The sequence below is a fragment of the Leptonychotes weddellii genome, chromosome 14 (genome assembly GCF_054177405.1).
Source record: "Leptonychotes weddellii isolate Sample4059 chromosome 14, ASM5417740v2, whole genome shotgun sequence".
NCBI classification, from domain to species: domain Eukaryota; kingdom Metazoa; phylum Chordata; class Mammalia; order Carnivora; family Phocidae; genus Leptonychotes; species Leptonychotes weddellii.
This window is the reverse complement of record NC_138382.1, coordinates 47,615,849-47,626,470: the sequence shown is the minus strand read 5'-3', so window position 1 is coordinate 47,626,470 and position 10,622 is coordinate 47,615,849. Positions and strand designations below refer to the sequence as shown.

Here is a 10,622-nt window from a genome sequence, read left to right as displayed (position 1 = left end):
TTACTCTATAATTTTATTATGAAGAACAACTCATAAAGATGGATCAGGGGTTTTGTAAATTAAAAAAGATATAGGTAGGGGCACCTGGGTGGCTCAGTTGGTTAAGTGTCGGACTCTTGCTTTCGGCTCAGGTCATGATCTCAGGGTCATGAGATGGAGCCCTGCATTGGGCTCCACGCTCAGTGCAGAGTCTGCTTCAGATTTTCTCTCTCCATCTCCCTCTGCGCCTCCCCCCAGGATCTGATCTCAGGGTCATGAAATCAAGCCCTGGGTCGGGCTCCTCACTCAGCCAGAAGTCTGCTTCTCCCCCTCCCTCTCCCCCTCTTCCTGTGCACATACTCTTTCTCTCTCTCTCAAATAAATAAATTTTTACAAAAAAGATATATGTAGGTATGTAATAATACTAACCTCTCAAATTCATTTTCCTCCAGGTTTTTAAAAAATAAAATTAATAATAGTACCTATATCATATTTTTACGTATCAAGTATTTAGCCTAGTGCCTTGTATATTAATAAATGCTTAATAAACATTACCCCTTATCAATACTGTAATAAGACCCATATAATGTATGCATTCTTTTTGCTTCCATTTGATTACATTAGTGTTCCTGTCTTTGGATAAAGATGCATGCAGACATACATTCACTTACTCAGCAATATTTACTGAGTGACTACCATTTACCATGCAGTGTTGCTGGAGCTAGGGATACAGTGGTAAACAAGAAGGACTTCCTGATCTCACAAAGTTTATATTTTGGTAGGAGGGAGAGGACTCACATTATCATGATGGTGGGTTTACATTCCAGTGGGAGTTATCTTGATAGAGAGGATAGAAGCATGATGAGGGTATATTTAGAAAATATGTGGGAGGGCGCCTGGGTGGCTCAGTTGGTTGGGCGACTGCCTTCGGCTCGGGTTGTGATCCTGGAGTCCCGGGATCGAGTCCCACATCGGGCTCCCTGCTCAGCAGGGGGTCTGCTTCTCCCTCTGACCCTCTTCCCTCTCGTGCTCTCTGTCTCTCATTCTCTCTCTCTCAAATAAATAAATAAATAAAATCTTTAAAAAAAAAAAAAAAAAGAAAATATGTGGGAAACTTATTTCTGACTTTTATATAAAAATAGTTTTTTTATTATAGCAGTAGGTTAAGTATTTATAAGCTATTCATTTTTATAAAAGTATTTAAATGTATAATTATATATTTTATTTTAAAAATAAATATACTTATGAATTTAGAAAATTTTGAAAAGCAAGTATTATTTTATTTATGATTATGTAAATAATACTGTTGAAATTTTTTTTTTTAAGATTTTTATTTATTTATTTGAGAGAGAGAGAGAATACGAGAGAGAGAGAGAGCATGAGAGGGGGGAGGGTCAGAGGGAGAAGCAGACTCCCTGCTGAGCAGGGAACCCAGTGTGGGACACGGGACTCCGGGATCATGACCTGAGCTGAAGGCAGTTGCTTAACCAACTGAGCCATCCAGGTGCCCCAATACTGTTGAAATTTTTAAAAATAGAAGAATTATCCATAATTTCACTACAATATTATTCTTTTTAAATTGCCTTAGCATATATTTGTATATAGTTTATTCAGCATACATTTCCTAAGCATTTTCCCGTGCTGTTTCAGCATGGAAAAAAATGGGCTGTTTCCTGACATTTGGTCATGGCTTGGGGCCACAGACAGTGCAGTGGGATGGCAGCAGTGGGAGGGAATAACACATAAAGGCATTCTGAACTTAGCCCAGAGCCTGCTTTGAAGAGATGAGATAAAGAGAGAGGTATATTGGCTATGCTGAAAAGATGAGTAGACAGAAGCAGGATTCAATCCCTGGGATATGTCAGGTGCCTGAAGACCAGAGAGAAGGTTCTGGAATTAGGGAGGAGCCTCAGATTCTCGTTGTTGCCTTCTCAAACTTAGGTGATTTCTGGAGAAATACTACCCCTGCAACATAGACTTGCACTTTTCTTTCTGTTAGGATATTGGGGCTATGGATTGAGATGCAAGCCAGAGTCCCTTCCAAGATAATTTTGAAACAAGTTAATTTTGAGTTCTATAGGTCATGGATTTGGCCTCTTGCTTTCTTTTCCTGCTGCCACCAATGTCTTCTTAGGCTGGGTTCTTGCCTAGATACATCTAAATTGGGATGCAGTTTCCTAATGTATTCCTTACTCTTCAGAAGCTGAAAGGAGTTTATGAACAATTTTTAGATTTTTAGGGTTAGAATAGAGTTATAAAATTGAAAAAGATGTCAAAAAGATCATCTGGGAAGTTCCTCTGCATGTCGCTGGCCCTGTCTGAAAAGTTTATTAGTTTCTTTGTTCTGCTTAAAATGTTAGCTCCCTAATGGCAAAATTACATAAAATAAGAACAACAGTCACATAATTATTAGAAATCTTCATAAGTACCAGGAGTAAATGTCCCTGATCTTTATGGGAATATGTTTAGGGCTCTTCTGCTTCCTTCTAGCCACTTTCCTGAGACACTACCTTGATTCTGCTCTGGACGTGAGCACTAGCTGCAAAACTCTAAGGCTTTTTTTTTTTTAAATTTTTATTTATGTATTTAGTTCCAGTATAATTACTGTACAGTGTTATATTAATTTAAGGTGTACAGTATAGTGATTCAACAATCCTATACATTACTCAATGCTCATCAAGATATGTGTACTCTTGGGGCACCTGGCTGGCTCAGTTAGTAGAGTATGTGACTGTTGGTCTCGGGGTTGTGAGTTTGAGCCCCATGTTGTGTTGTGTTGAGATTACATAAAAATAAAATCTAAAAAATAAAAAAGGATATGTGTATGCTTCAATCCCCTTCATCTCTTTCACCCATTCCCTAACCCATCTCCTCCCACCCCCTGTAATCACCAGCTTGTTTTGTATATTTAAGAGTCTGGTTCTTTGTCTCTTTTTTCTTTGTTTGTTTTGTTTTTTAAATTCCACATATGAGTAAAATCATACGGTATTTGTCTTTATCTGATGGACTTCTTTCGCTTAGCACTATACCTTCTAGATCGGTCCATGTTGCTGCAAATGGCAAGATTTCATTCTTTTTTATGGCCGAGTAACATTCCATTATATATATAAACCATACCTTCTTTATCCATTCATTTATTGTTGGACACTTGGGTTGCTTCCATAATTTGGCTATTGTAAATAATTCTTCAGTAAACATAAGGGTGCATATATCTTTTTGAATTAGTGTTTTTGTATTCTTTGGGTAAATACCCAATAGTGGGATTATTGAATCATATAGTGATTTTATTTTTAATTTTTGAGGAACTTCCATACTGTTTTCCATAGTGGCTGTAGCAGTTTATATTCCTACCAACAGTGCATGAGGATTCCTTTTTCTCCACATCCTCACAAAACTTATTTCTTGGGGTGCCTGGGTGGCACAGTCAATTAAGCATCTGACTGTTGGTTTTGGCTCAGGTTGTGATCTTAGGGTCGTCAGATCAAGCCCTGAGTAGGGCTTCACACTGGGTGTGGAACCTGCTTAAGATTCTCTCTCTCTCTCCCTCTCTCGCTCGCTCGCTCCCTCTGCCCCTCCGCCCACTCCCTCCCTCTCTCTCTCAAATAAATAAATAAATCTTTAAAAAACTTGTTATTTCATGTTTTTGATTTTAGCCATTCTGACAGGTGTGAGGTGATAGCTCATTGTGGTTTTGATTTGCATTTCCCTGATGATGAGTAATGTTCAATTTTTTCATGTCCGTTGGCCATCTGTATGTCTTCTTTGGAGAAATGTCTGTTCATGTCTTCTACCCATTTTTTTAATTGGGTTATTTGTTTTTTGGGTGTTGAGCTGTAGAAGTTCTTAATATATTTTGGATACTAACTCTTTCTCAGATGTATCATTTGCAAATATTTTCTCCCATTCAATAGGTTGTCTTTTTGTTTTGTTGATTGTTTCCTTTGCTGTGCAGAAGCTTTTTACTTTGATGTAGTCCCAATAGTTTATTTTTTGCTTTTATTTCCCTTGCCTTAGGAGGCATATCTAGAAAAAACCTTCCAAGATTTTTTATTCTAGACATGAGGCCCACAGGATTCCTGGTGCCTCCTTTAATGGAGAGGCATCCATGCTCTGCCCTTCTGTTGGAAAATCCTGTAAGGGTAAAGAACAAGAGAACATTTCAGGAGAATACTCCCAGATGATGTCTCTGATCTCAGGTTCTTTCAATTTTACCAAAGGAAAAGTCAACCTGGTCATCCTCTGATACAAAGAGACCCAGGTATAAGTCCACAGTAGCACTTAAGTATGCTGAGAAACCTGCACAAAACATAGGTCATCTTAGGCACTGAGAATTTAGACTTCAGGCTTGGATTAAGCCCCTAGACACATTAGGGCGACAACCAACAACTTTTCAATTTTAGATGTTAATGCTAATTTCACTTGCAAAAGAGAAGTACTAAAATAGTATTATGATTTTAACAGTAGAAATGTAGGAGTATGAAATTTGTAATGTTATAGACAAATTAAGCATGAAAGGCAAATACCACATCAGAGTGGGCTGGGTATCCAGATTTCAGCTGAAATTCTCTGAAAGGGTTACAAATGGCTAGCTAGTTCCACTGACTAAAGGGCCCTAATGTTAGGAGAAGGTGGAGGTAAAAAGAAGATATAGAGAGAAGGTGAGGCAGTTTTAATGTATGTGACATCTTCTTAGTTCTTCTCAGGAGGCTGTTCATGGATTTGAATATTTATAGTAGTGTATTCTCTCACTGGAGTATGGGTACTTGAGAGTTAATAACTGTTACTTGGGTGGATAATACAGACTGCTGCTTATGATGACTGTGATAGCTTGAAGACTATCTTAGTGTGCTTGGGCTTCTATATCAAAAAACAATAGACTGGGTGGCTTATAAACAACAGAAATTAATTCTCACAGTTCTGGGGCTGGGAAGTCCAAGATTAAGGTGCTGGTAGATTCAGTGTCTTGTGAGGGCTGCTTCCTGGCTGTCTTCTTGCTGTAACCGCAGATGGCAGAAAGCAGAGACGGACAGCAAGTCATTTCCTTAAGGGAACTAATCCCATTTGTGAGGCCTCCACACCCATGACCTTATCTAATCCTACTTACCTTCCAAAGGCCCCACTTCCTTTTTTTTTTTTTTTAAATATTTTATTTATTATTTGACAGAGAGAGACATAGCGAGAGAGGGAACACAAGCAGGGGGAGTGGGAGAGGGAGAAGCAGGCTTTCCACAGAGCAGGGAGCCCAATGCGGGGCTCGATCCCAGGACCCCGAGATCATGACCTGAGCCGAAGACAGATGCTTAACAACTGAGCCACCCAGGCGCCCCAAGGCCCCACTTCCTAATACCAGCACATTGGGGTTAGGGTTTCAACATATGAATTTGGAGAGGGAACACAACTATACAGTTCATAACAAAATATTTGATAACCTGCAAATCTGACTGCTTCAATCCTCTGCTCAAAATCCTCCAGTGGATCCCAGTGCCAACAGCACAAAATCACTCATCTATTGGTTTGCTCATATTATTTCTTCATTCTTTCCACAAATATTTATTAACAGGTACTGGAGATATAGCAGTTAAGAAAACAGACAAAGGAGACCCATCCCTCTTGGAGCTTGTATCTTGTGGTTGAGACAAACAATATAATTGGAGATGATATTTTGACAATAAAGTAATGTGGCTTTTTTTCATGGGCATCCTGATCCCAATCATGTTTCCCAAATCCAGTCATATTCCCCTGCAGCCATTCCACCAATATGGTCCCTACCTAAAGAGGGGACATATTGTAAAGGGGAAATTCCCTCCAGAGAAGAAGATGAAGTAAAAGGAAGCACTTTTTTTGAGAGTAGGGATATGGAGGTGGGAAGATGCAGTAGAAATATTGACACTGGGAAAAGGGTGACCTGAGATCCTTTGAGCTTGGTGGCAGGCACAAGCCTAAGAGAAGCTCTGTGTTTGACATGGAGATAGAGAGGGGAGAGTTGGCAGCCAGGGAGCATCTGTGAAGGCAAGTGTCTAGGTAGACCTTCCCAAATAATGCTGCTGGTTCCTAGTGGTCTGTATCTAGAATATAAGAGATTCAAAAGTTCCGGGCGCCTGGGTGGCTCAGTTGGTTAGGCGACTGCCTTCAGCTCAGGTCATGATCCTGGAGTCCCCGGATCGAGTCCCGCATCGGGCTCCCTGCTCGGCAGGGAGTCTGCTTCTCCCTCTGACCCTCCCCACTCTCATGCTCTCTCTATCTCATTCTCTCTCTCAAATAAATAAATAAAATCTTTAAAAAAAAAAAAAAAGAGATTCAAAAGTTCCTCTATGCCCCCAGAATATTGTGAACACAGCAAGACCCACGGACTCCTGGGTTACTGAGATGATGGCAATAATGGAGGTTGATGCCCCCAGAGTTCTGGTGGTGGTGCTTGTTCGTCCCAAATGGATTCTAGAAGGATAGAAACTGACAGGGATGGATTAGAGATAACTGGGATGAAACAGGTCAACTAAAGGCCAGCAGAAAAAGAGAATGGAGACCATCTGTACCTCCATGTTACCAGGGAAGACTAATAAGCATTCCCTTACACCAGGACATTGTGGTTGAGAAGGAGGAAAGGGAGGGGAAGAACACTCCTATGAGGGCTGAACTTTGAAATGACTTAAAACTTACCAGAAAGCAACTATCACACATGAAAAGATCAAGGGGCAAAGGAGAGAATGAAAAGAAGGCTGAACTGATAGGAAACGTTTAGCTCATGAGTCTTTTTTGCCAAAAAGCAGAAGCATAATATTTGTTGATTAATGTTTTAAAACACAAGTTTCAGGATATTATACCTCTGCTTAAAATTCTCCAGTGGCTTCCCATTGCATTTAGGATGAATCCTAAATTCTTTTTTTTTTTTAATTTTTTTAAATTTAATTTAATTAATTTATTTATTTTTAAAGATTTTATTTATTTATTTGACAGAGAGAGAGAGATAGCGAGAGCAGGAACACAAGCAGGGGGAGTGGGAGAGCGAGAAGCAGGCTTCCTGCCGAGCAGGGAGCCCGATGTGGGACTCGATCCCAGGACCCTGGGATCATGACCTGAGCCGAAGGCAGACGCTTAACGACTGAGCCACCCAGGCGCCCATAATTTTTTTTTAATTTTAAAGATTTTATTTATTTAAGAGAGAGAGAGCACGAGCAGGAGGGGCAGAGGGTGAGGGTCAAGCAGACTCCCTGCTGAGCACGGAGCCCGACACGGGACTCGATCCCAGGACCCCGAGGTCATGACCTGAGCTGAAGGCAGACGCTTAACCGGCTGAGTCACCCAGGCACCTCCTCCATCCTGTTTATGTATATATGTATGTATGTATGTATGTATGTATTTACTTATTTATTTATTTATTTATTATGTTACGTTAATCACCATACATTACATCATTAGTTTTTGATGTAGTTTTCCATGATTCATTGTTTGTGTATAACACCCAGTGCTCCATTCAGTACGTGCCCTCTTTAATACCCATCACCAGGCTAACCCATCCCCCCACCCCCCTCCCCTCTAGAACCCTCAGTTTGTTTCTCAGAGTCCATAGTCTCTCATGGTTTGTCTCCCCCTCCAATTTTCCCCCTTCATTTTTCCCTTCCTGCTGTCTTCTTCTTCTTTTTTTTTAAACATATAATGTATTATTTGTTTCAGAGGTACATAATAGAGCCTAGAAGCCTGCATGATATTATGGCCCTGCATACCTCTCCAATACCTGTAGCACCATTCTAGTTTAACCAGTTATTATAATAATAAACTAATATTTATTGAACAGTTACTCTCCTCGCAAACATCCTACATGGTAGGTATAAATGGGGAAACCAAGGTCCAGAGAGGTTATGTAAATTATCCAAGGTCACATAGCAAGTGGAGGGTATAGCTGGGATTCAAATCCAGGCCATTTTACTTTGGAACCTGGACTCTTCACCACCACGCTGTACTGCTTGTTTCACTTCCTCATGTGCAAGCTCTTTCCACTTCAACACCTTTGGGTTTTTTTGTTTGTTTGTTTTGTTTTTTAAAAACCACTTTCTTTAATATACAAGAAACACATAAGACACAGAGAGCCCAAGAAAGCGTTCAGTCCCCGAGCTGGGAGTTTAAGGGGGGGTTGAAGACAATAAGCCTTTCCAGTCTCCCAGGGAAAGATGGGGTTGAGGGGATGCAACATCACTAGGCCCCCGGTGAAGCCAGTGCTGGGGCCATACTCGGCCTAGTTCTCCACCAACTTTGGAAAGTGCTGATTTTCCTGGTCCTGGTCCTGGCCCTGCTCCCACACTCGGCCTCCAGTTTTCAGAAGTCATCCAGTTCCCAGAATGGCCCCTTCCTTTAGCTCCTTAGCATTGTCACTCAGGGGAGAAGGCCGCTTACCCTGTCGTGGTGTCAGGGTTCCAGGGGAGTTGTCATCCTGTAGGATTGTGAGGGGAGATCTCCCTAGTAGTACCTTGCCATTTGCTTTCTGTATATTGTGCTTAGAACCTGAAGATCGGGAAGTCTCAGGGTCTCTCAAGGGCTTGTCCGAGCCCTGGCTGGCTATGGGGTTTCTGAGGGTTGTCCTGCTTCCTCCTTGGAGAACACCTGCTTGGAGGGGAGCTCAGTCTGGCTCCAGGGTGGCATCTGGTCCTCAAGGGAAAACTGGGTGCCCAGAGGCAAGTCCAATTCAGAAGATGAAGTTGCCTCTAAGGGCAGAACAGGCTCTGGGGGCAGATTCGATTTGGGGGCCTTGGTCTCAAATACTTCACTCAGCTGTTTCACTGGTGGGCTTGGGGGTTCTCCGCTGCTGGTCTTCATAGGTGTCCGCGCAATGCCAAGGGTAGGAGAGCGGGGATCTGAGTCTTGGGCCTGATTGGGACCCTCCAGCTGCTCCCCTGCTGGTAGGTTTGGCTGTGGAGAGCTCTCCACCTGGATGGGAGTGCGCAGGATGCCGGCACTAGGTGAATGGGGGTCCGCCACTCGGGCCAGAAGCTTGTTGTGTGGCAGAGGCCACACCGGAGTGACTGGGGCACTCTTGGCTGAGCCCATCTCAACCAGGAAGAATAAAGTGGGGTAGGGCCCAGCCCGGGGCGAGGAGGGGACGCCAGGCCCCGATTCCTCTTTTGGGTGCACAGCAGCTTGAGCCTCCCTTTGTTTGTTTTTTTTTTTAAGATTTATTTATTTATTTGAGAGAGAGAGAATAGCGGGGAGGGGCAGAGGGAGAGAGAGAGACTTAAGCAGACTCCATGCTGAGCACAGAGCTCATCATGGTTCTCGTCTCACGACCCTGATATGACCTGAGCCAAACCCAAGAGTCAGATGCTTAACCGACTGTACCACCCAGGCGCCCCACTTCAACACCTCTGTATACATTATTACCTCTGTGTAGAATGTTTTTCTTCAAATTAATTCACTCTTTTGGTCTCAATCTAAATGTCACTTCCTCTGCAAAACTTTCTCTGACAGCCACATCCCCAAGGTTAGGCTATGTTCCAGTGCTATACACAGTCAGAATACCCTACTTTTTTGCAAGTAGCATTTTTTGTGTGTGATTTTATATTTATTTGTGTGATAATGTAGTGCTGGTGGGAGGTTGGGTCAAAATTTTAAAACTCAAACACATACATCAAAGAAAAGTAGCTTTTAAAAAAAAAACTGATCTAATCTTACTTTCCAGCCCCTTGTTTGTATTTCTGACTTTCGTTTTGAACAGCATTAGGAAAGTTTGTTGTTTTTTTTTTAAAGATTTTACTTATTTGACACAGAAAGAGAGTGCGCACAAGCAGGGGGAGTGGCAGGCAGGGGGAGAAGGAGAAGCAGGCTCCCTGCTGAGCAGAGAGCCTGATGTGGGGCTTGATCCCAGGACCCTTGGATCAGGACCTGAGCCAAAGGCAGATGCTTAACCGACTGAGCCACCCAGGTACCTCGAAAGTTCTTATACATATTGCTAAGTAGTTGTAAACGGTAACAATTTATATTTATTTACTGTCTTACAATCTCAGGATTTTCTTAAAACAGAGATATTAAAAGAGAAGCTTTGTTCCAATTTTTCAAAAAACTTCATAGTTTGGTAGTTTGCAGTTTGTTAAAAAAAAAAATTAGTAGAGGGCCTGTTAGTGTGTGCTATTGTGTATGTATTAAAAAAAAATTTTTTTTAGGGGCACCTGGGTGGCTCAGTTGGTTAAGTGTCTGCCTTCAGCTTAGGTCATGATCCCATGGTCCTGGGATTGAGCCCCATGTCAGGCTCTCTGCTCAGCGGGGAGCCTACTTCTCACTTTCCCTCTGCCTGCCGCTCCCCCTGCTTGTGCTCTCTTTCTCTCTCTTTGCCAAATAAATAAATAAAAATCTTTTAAAAAGTTCTTTTTTTCGTATAGTTGACAGAGTATTACATTAGTTTCAGGTGTACAACAGTTATTCAACAAGTTTATATGTTATACTATGCTTTATTCTATGTTCGTATGTATAGCTACCATCTGTCACCATTCAACGCCATTATAGTATCATTGACTGTATTCTTTATGCTGTGCCTTTTATTCCTGTGATTTACTCGTTCCATAACGGGAAGCCTGTATCTCCCACTCTCCTTCACATATTTTGCCAATCCCCCCAACCCCTACGCCTTGGCAACCATCAGTTTGTTCTTTGTGAAGGTC

At 41.9% G+C, this 10,622-nt stretch overlaps 1 pseudogene; it reads right to left on the bottom strand.

Moving 5' to 3' along the window:
* Positions 1–7,620: 7,620 nt before the first annotated feature.
* On the bottom strand, positions 7,621–10,207 carry LOC145717052 (cell division cycle-associated protein 3 pseudogene; annotated as a pseudogene).
* Positions 10,208–10,622: the final 415 nt, after the last annotated feature.